Source organism: Sciurus carolinensis, chromosome 15 (assembly GCF_902686445.1).
Source record: "Sciurus carolinensis chromosome 15, mSciCar1.2, whole genome shotgun sequence".
In the NCBI taxonomy this organism is placed as follows: domain Eukaryota; kingdom Metazoa; phylum Chordata; class Mammalia; order Rodentia; family Sciuridae; genus Sciurus; species Sciurus carolinensis.
This window is the reverse complement of record NC_062227.1, coordinates 40564003-40572284: the sequence shown is the minus strand read 5'-3', so window position 1 is coordinate 40572284 and position 8282 is coordinate 40564003.

The window sequence follows — 8282 nt, the reverse complement described above, 5'->3', positions numbered from 1 at the left end:
AGCTGTAAGAGGTTACATACTTAATTTATTTCCAACTCTGTAACAGTCAAGGAAGGCGGTGGTATTGTTAAGTAAAGCTCTTGGAAACTAAGCAGTTTGCCTTCTGTCCTGGATAATTTGCCCCTGAAGCCATTTCATATTAGGGATATGATTAAAATCTGAAGTAGAGCAAGAGACAGTTTTGAGTGAAAAATTGAACTCTAATGTACAGTTATCTGTTTTCCCTAAAATGACCTTCACACAGAGCACAGGCACACAGGGCAAGCAGAAAGACTAGAACCACTTGCCTAGTGCCTGGGTAAAAAGCATGAACTTAGAGAACAGATGACCCTTTTATAAACCCTGTAGTTGTGCTGACCCAGAAAGAGCATTGCATGCTGCTGAGTCGCTTCAAGTCTACAACATAGAAACAGTGCTCAGAAGCTCTTGTTCAGATATTTGCTGTAAAAAGAAATATATAAAAATCCTGCAAGTCACATTTTATATTGCTAATAGCTTGAAAATGATCTGCTTTTTGGGAAACTTGAGACGGTTCCTTAAAACAACATTCACACTTCTTGTTAAAGTCATCTCTGAAAAGTAGATATCATTTCTTTTGTTTCTTTTTAGTTATACATGGCAGTAGAATTCATTTTGATATAATTATGCGAGCACAGAATATATCTTATTCTAGTTAGGATCCTGTTCTTATGGATGTATATGATGGTGAGATTCACTATGGTGTATTCATTTAAGTACATAGGAAAATTATTTCAGATTCATTCCACTGCCTTTCCTTTTCCTGTCCCCTCTCCATTCCCTTCATTCCTCCTTGTCTAATCTACTGAGTATGTAGTCCTCCCCTCTCCCTGCTTATTGTGGGTTAACTTCCACATAACAGTGAAAACATTTAACCTTTGGTTTTTGGGGACTGGCTTATTTCACTGAGCATGATAGTCTCCAGATCCATCCCTTTAATTGCAAATGTAATTAAGTCATTCTTCTTTATGACTGATTAATACTCCATTGTGTATATTTATACCACAATTTCTTTATCTATTCATCTGTCAAAATGCGTCTATGTTGGCTCCATAGCTTAGCTTTTGTGAATTGAGCAGCTATAAACATTGATGTATCTGTGTCATTGTAATATGCTGATTTTAAATCTTTTGGATATAAATTGATAAGTGGAATAGTTAAGTCAAATTGTGGTTTCAATCCTAGTGTGAAAAGCAGATATCTTAAAGTGATTTTTATAGGGAGAACAATATGAGAGACATGATTAAAGGGAAACTAAATGAGTGTTGGTTCTGATAACATTTTAATGAAGTTTAAATGAAAACTATGAAAGAGTAGAGAGAGACATAAATCATGAAAAACTAATATTTCTTTTTTTCTCTTATGAATATATATATATATATAATTGATATTTTTGCCAGGCAATTGCTATAAAAATGGTACTCATAAACATCTATTTATATTTATTTTAAAAATTTTGTTTTTTTATTTGATCTGTTTCTTTCTTATCAGTGGTTTATTTATGTTCTTTCATAGTAACTTACTATTTTATTGTTACTTTTGCATTTATCAGTGGTTTCTGTAGTCAATAGTTTTTAAATAGTTTTTGGAATGTAATGATTGAAAAGTCTGTAAGTATTTCTCTTCTGGAGGAAAAGTCACTTGTTGGCTTTTGAATTTACTTTGGGGAAAATTCAATTTGTCTATTGGACACAATTATGGTTTCTAGTGCTTACATAGGCATATTGGCACTGTGGCATAGTCCTTTGGAATCAATGACTGAAACTTGAGCAGGGTTTTGGCCACTTATTTACCTGGAAACTTATTGGCTTTAATTGGAACTTTTTTGTTTAGAAATGTTAATTGATACAACAGATAGGATCAAAGGTAGCAAGGGACTTCAAGAGATCATTTATTCTCTTCCATGTTTGCAGGCAGGTGAAAAAAAAAACTTCAATAATTACAAGTTCTACTTATCTAAATAAAAGTAGATGGATAGTTGTATAATTCTCTAGTGAATTTTGATTGACTTTATAGCCAATATAGGTGTCTTTTAGGGACAATATTCCATTTCTGCCCAAGGATCCATTTTAAATTAACTCATAACTTTCTATAACACTTGGACTACTTAGAGGTAATTCAAAAAGTAAATGATTTGAGGTCCTTTGATAAATGAAAAATATCAATGACATGTGTCCTTTCTCTGTATTTTCCTCAAAATTGAGTCCTCTGTGCTCACACCTGGATTTTCTAGTCTCAGTAGTGAAAATGAACAGATTTATGATAACCGTGAAAATTGCTGTTCATTTCTTTTTCTCTATACCCTGCAAATCCTTCCTTCTTATGAAAGCTCCTTGCCGATTTTGGCCAGCACTGACTTCAGAAGTCCTACTAGGATGTTTTTTCCAATGGATTCACCAAAAATATGTTCTGTGATGTTCTTTCCCCAGAACCTGGAGCTGCTTGGTCAGGTACCACTATCAGCAATGGACTAGAGTTCATAGAATTGTAATATTGCACAGCCGTGTGGGACAAGTTTAGAGAGAAATGTTCTCTCTCTGTGCGAACCTTTTACAGAGAGTGATCTGTCTGCTTGTATTGTAATATGTGACAAAGTCTTAGAGCCATAGCTTCCCTGGTGCTTACATAATTTCCCTGCTTTTCAAAAGAATCACTTGGGATGTGAGGAATAAAGTCATGATTCCAGAATCATCCACTGTCATCAGAGTGAAATGACATGATGCCTAGATTCATCTCACATCAGGATGAGTTCTTATGAGTCTGCCTGAGACCAGGCTTTCGGAGAAACCATGTGCCTGTTTTAAAGACTTGCCCAGACATAAGTAAGTACCACTTAATCTCCTGCTGTGATCTCTTCCTCATTCCACCTGTTTACAATACTTGGGTGCATTTTACAAATTTAGCAACAAATTAACTTTTCCTTTTTAGGTTCTTTCATTGTTCAAGGCTTTGCTATTTCACTTATCTGAAATAGCAGGAAAAAAGGACTGTGTTTCACAGAGCTTTTTATTTGGAAGGTATACATACTTAAACCAGTTATATGACTTTGTTTACCACTCAGACAAATGTTTCTCCTAATTGTAATATCCAGGTGGAAGCAGCGATTCCAAGATTTGAGACATGACTTTCAAAATCATTGCAATTGTTAATGAGCTTGAGTTCACACTATTTTCTGTAAAACCCATGAAATTCGCGGCCTCTTTTGGAGAATTTCCATGTGGGAAGAATCGATAAAAGGATACCTGGGGAAGTGGAGCAGTTTTGGAAGAAATATACAGACACTGTTTTTTCTTTCCATGTGTAATCCTTGGTTGGAGTTTTAGTTTATTTATCCTAAAATGCAGTTTTTGCTGTTTTTAAATGAATGTGACTTTGCTGATGCCGGGTAAGGAGAAAATGGGATTTATATCATTTGCCTAAGCCCCCAAGTTAGGATGCCGCCTGGCAAAGTGATCTCACCTTGAACCAGGGTCTGACATTTCAGCAGACAGAAGGTGGTGCTGTTGATTAGGAACAGTACGCAGCCCCGCATTTCCCCCATCAAACTTGCCATCAGATTGTTATCTTCACAATCATTCTTTACTGAAAAGGGAGGGGAAAAAAAGAAAAAGAAAAAGAAAATAATCACAGTCAACTGGCATGAATGTTGGCATTTGACTTCAGTTACTTCATTGCTTAAAAAGGACCTGACGGATATACCAACCATGTTATTATTCTTATTTTATGAAATCTTGGAAACTGTGGGGAGAAATTAGTTCTCAAATATTGTACATATTGTCTCTCTTCATGTAGTGAGGTTTCACATTATTTGTAATGATTACAGAACATCTCATGGCCTGGATGACTCACTGGTTACAAGAAAAAGCGAGACATCTAAAACCAATGTAATATTGTTGCATGTGAATATTAATGTTTCATGAACACAGAGTATTGAAAGAACATTTTTCAACTCCAAGTTGTTTACTGGGTAAAAGCTTTTATGGCATGATATTTGAGCAAGCTCAGGGACGAGGTAAGGAGTCTACCCTCTCTGCAAATGCTAGACAGTATTGTGATCAATCTGGAGGCCCCTGGTTCTGGAAGAATGGAGAGTACCAGGTGCAGTCTTGGGTTCCTGACCTTGAACAAGACTCAGGGAAGGCCAAGAACATTCTCAAGTCCCTGAAAGAGAGATCAGGCCACCTGAAGCATTGGTAATATCATGAACATAGGTCAATATTGAAAAGTAGTCTTAAAATGTAAAAATAAAGGTGAGGGGTCTTAGTCAAATCTAGTGAGTCATGGGTTATTTAGAAATTGAGACAGTAAAAAACAAGAGGCAGCCAGATGTGTTTTATATTGTAATTGAGAGGGGGGGGTTCAGATGCCTCCTATTAGCATGTTAGTTAATACCAATTTAGGAGAACTCTGGGTAGCCTGAAAGATGGGTTTATATCTGTGATATATGGCGACATCCTTTGGAGAAAAGCTGGGAAAGGAAGAGAATCTTAATTCTTAAGATTCAAGAATTATAAACTTGAATCTTCAACTGTGTTTCAGAATCTATATGTTCACCTTTTTCAAATGTCCCCATGGTTCTCAGTTTCTCTTTCTCCTTGGGTTGTTGGTGAATCTGTATCTCATTTTGGTGGGAATAACCAGCAGAAAGATTTGCATAAGGAAATACAGGATTGAAAGTAGATTCCAAAATGAGGCTATTTCTACTTTAAGTCAGGTTCTGTTATTTGCTGCTTTGTGTTCTGTCCTATAATTTCTCATTTGGGGATAAATAGAGTACCTAACTTGCTAGGTTGTATGGAGTCGGTAAGTTCATGTGAGTAAGGCATGATAAAAATTATCTGACTCATAAGAAGTGTGCCACCAGGGCTTATTATTCTTTCTGTTCACTAAGGAAAGTTTGATAAGATCCAGAGGAAGGACTTAGATCAGAGATGTTCAAAGACGGGTTTGCTGAGGGTGAGGAAAAACAATGTCTACCCTACCTATCCTTACCCAGCGCGCTCACCCAGGCATCGGAGATCGAGCTCTGAAGGCGTGGATCTAATTTTATTTAGGGTTGTATAGGACATACATAGACACCTTATCCAACCAGGTTAACATGCTTGTTAAAGTATAACAGAGTCAGCCTATAGGTGAACTATACGTCAAGGGTCCAGGTAGTGTAAACAAACCAAGCATGCCTAAGCAATTCTGCCCAGCAACAGGTCTGAGACCAAGGACTGGGGGAATGGCAAGCTCCAGCACACAGCATGAGGCAAGGTGGCACTGGGAGCTCACATCACAGCTTTCTGTGATGCATGTCAGAACAAGGCCTCCCCTCAGCTCAAACTCAGCCGCAGCAACTGCAAAGACCTTCATTCCATGGCGAGTCTTTACCATTACCTCAGTTTCTCTGTTCAGGCTGTTTGGCTTACTTAGACCATGGTGTCAGTGACTGCTGTTGGATAAGCTTGAGGAATGTTCCCTACAGATCAGTGAGCATGCTTTCCTTTAGATAATACTCATTTTTTATGCCAGGTCATGATTCCTTTTTGGAATATGCCCCGCGACTTCCAGCATCCACAGGTGCTTTGTGCTTCATAGCATAAATGCGTAAACAGAAGGAAAATGTCACTGATGGTGGCGACTTGCCACTGGGTGGTAAAAGAGATAAGCTTCTAAACTGTCCAGTGAGTTAGGTGTCCACACGGCTTGTCAGCAGAAACATATTTAGAAAGAAAAAAAGAGATGTCTGACATAGTTTTACTATATGAAAAACAAAAGCAGAAGCATATGTTTGGTGATACTCTAGGTACATAGGACTCTCCTTGAGTTGGTGAAGCTGATACTTTCCGTCAGAATTCCCATGAAGGGGATGTCTTTTTCCCTAAAGACCTCAAAAAGTCATCTCCAAAGAGAATCCCCTTTGGTTTATACAGTTTCCTTCCATCTATTATATCATCTTATAATACCCTCTTTTTTGTCTGTTGGAGTTTGATGTCAGTTTTATTTTTTTTTCTTCTAATAATTTTAAAGTCACAATGTCTTCAAATACTTCTTAAAGATTTTATAGGAAAGAAAAATATGCATACATTAGACTGTATCATTTCAAGGAAGGCTGCATTCTTCAGAGAAAATCATTGTACATGATATTCATTGATTATCCCAGACTCTTGATTCCTGTGACTCTTCCTCAAATCCCCCCTCTGTGTTCCCACAGCACTCTGATTTTCCCTGTCTTTGAGAGTGTTGTAGTTAATGAACACTTCCTTAGTTTCCCCATCAGTTCCGTGTTTGAGCAAAGTCTGAATTTTTTCAATGATGTGTCTATAAAATCTACCAAAGTGCCTATAGTAGGCACTCAATAAATATTTCTTGAATGAATAAATGGATGAAATAAGTGACAGAATTTGATAAAATGTATGTATATGTGTATGTGTGAGAGAGAGACAGGAGAGATAGAGAGAAAGAGTGTGGAAGAGAGAGAGAGAGAAAGAGGGATGGAGGAAATTGAAATTTGAGGCACAAGATTGTCATCTCAGCTTTAAAGGAAGGACAGATATACAACTAGCTTACCTGATTTTCCCCTACAAGTTCTCAAGGGATGTGAGTCTCAACTCCATACCAAGGCTCATGGGTGCTTGGATGATTTTAGAGACTTCGTTGGAAATTTTAGATTTTCTTTTAAAGAAAGCTCAACTATGTAACACCTGTTGAAATGTTGAATTCTGAGAACTACTAGCTCAAGATTGTTCATGGACTTCATTCACCTTGGATCACACCACCATTCCCTTCATTCCATCAGTCCCTTTAAGAATCGTTTTCGTTTGTTTTGGTGGCTGTTGCAATAAATAGAAAGTTCAAAGTGAAAGTTGGGGTGTCCTATCTAGTTCCCAGATTTAAGAAATCTTGCAGTGCCCAAAGGAATATGCATCCCATTAGTAATAAATTGCATTTATTTAATAAGGTAACAATATCATTTTTTCTTTGAACTTTTTTTGGGTTAATATTTCAAATGTCTCCCAAGTTGTTAGGAGATAATATTTCTTAAGTTGTTTGCATCTCACAACTTAATAAATGGAACTGTTAAGCATTTCTTTTGATTTAGGGACACTGTTAAAAAATGACTAAGACACTAAAGGTTACTCTAAATGGAAGAGATGTGGGGATCTCTACTCAGGAGTAAAAACAGAAAACTAGAAATGAGACCTAGGATGAGAAGGTTCTGGCTTTTTAAGGGTAGGACGCTGCCAGTACTATGGTTTTGTTCCTGAGCATGGTTCTACAACTGAAGGTCAGGATAGGTAATTAAACAGAGACCTTCAAGTCTAGGTGAGCAATGTAATTATATTATTGTTTAATAGAGTTATTGCTACATGAGTCTTGGTTTTATTTCCTCACAGATCATAAAATTTTCCCATTGAATATTCTTTTCCATTACTCATGGATCAAATATTATAGACCCTAGTAATATGACAGTCAAATATAAAATAACTTCTAAACTTTCATTTTGAAATGTAATGTAATGTTTTATTTTTAACTTTCTTTGTAATGTGACTGATTTTTTTTTTTTTTTTTTTTTCAGTTCTGGGGATTGAACCCAGGGCCTTGTGTTTGACAGGCAAGCAGTAAGCACTTCACCAACTGAACTATATTCCCAGTCCATGGCTGCAATAATTGGCAGAACTGTTGCTGAATTTTGCCTGCAGTCAATATTCTCTTTTTAAAGCTTTCTATTAGCCCAAACAAAGAAATTAATGTAAAAGTATCATATGTTATTATGGCTGTAGGCACTAGTCAAAATTGAGCTTTCCCCTCCTTTACTTTACTCAGCTAATTGACAATTGAACTTGATGATAGACTTTTTAATCTTATTTTTAGAAAAAAGTGTACTTCAAGAAACATTGGAAAACAATGTAGTTTTGAATTTTGGATTCATATTTTAATTAAAATGTTGTTTAGTAAACTCATTTTTAGAATAAATCTGTTAGTGATCTCTCTAAAAGCAACAATAATGCAGAGCAAGTGTCTTCCGTATTTGCTGCTTATGACATACATAGGAAATGTTTCTAGGGTCTGCATATTAATCTTATGATTTTCTCTATTTGAAAAGAAAAAGAATATGCATGACCTGGCAAGTCAATCTGATGGCAACGTTTTCCCTTGATGAATATCTCATCTCTTTTCTTTAGCACTGCAAAGTACTTTTGTCCTTTATTTGCCACTAATGCTTATGATAAAAAATTAAATTACTGTTCATCCTTTCAATATGTTTTCCTCAGAGG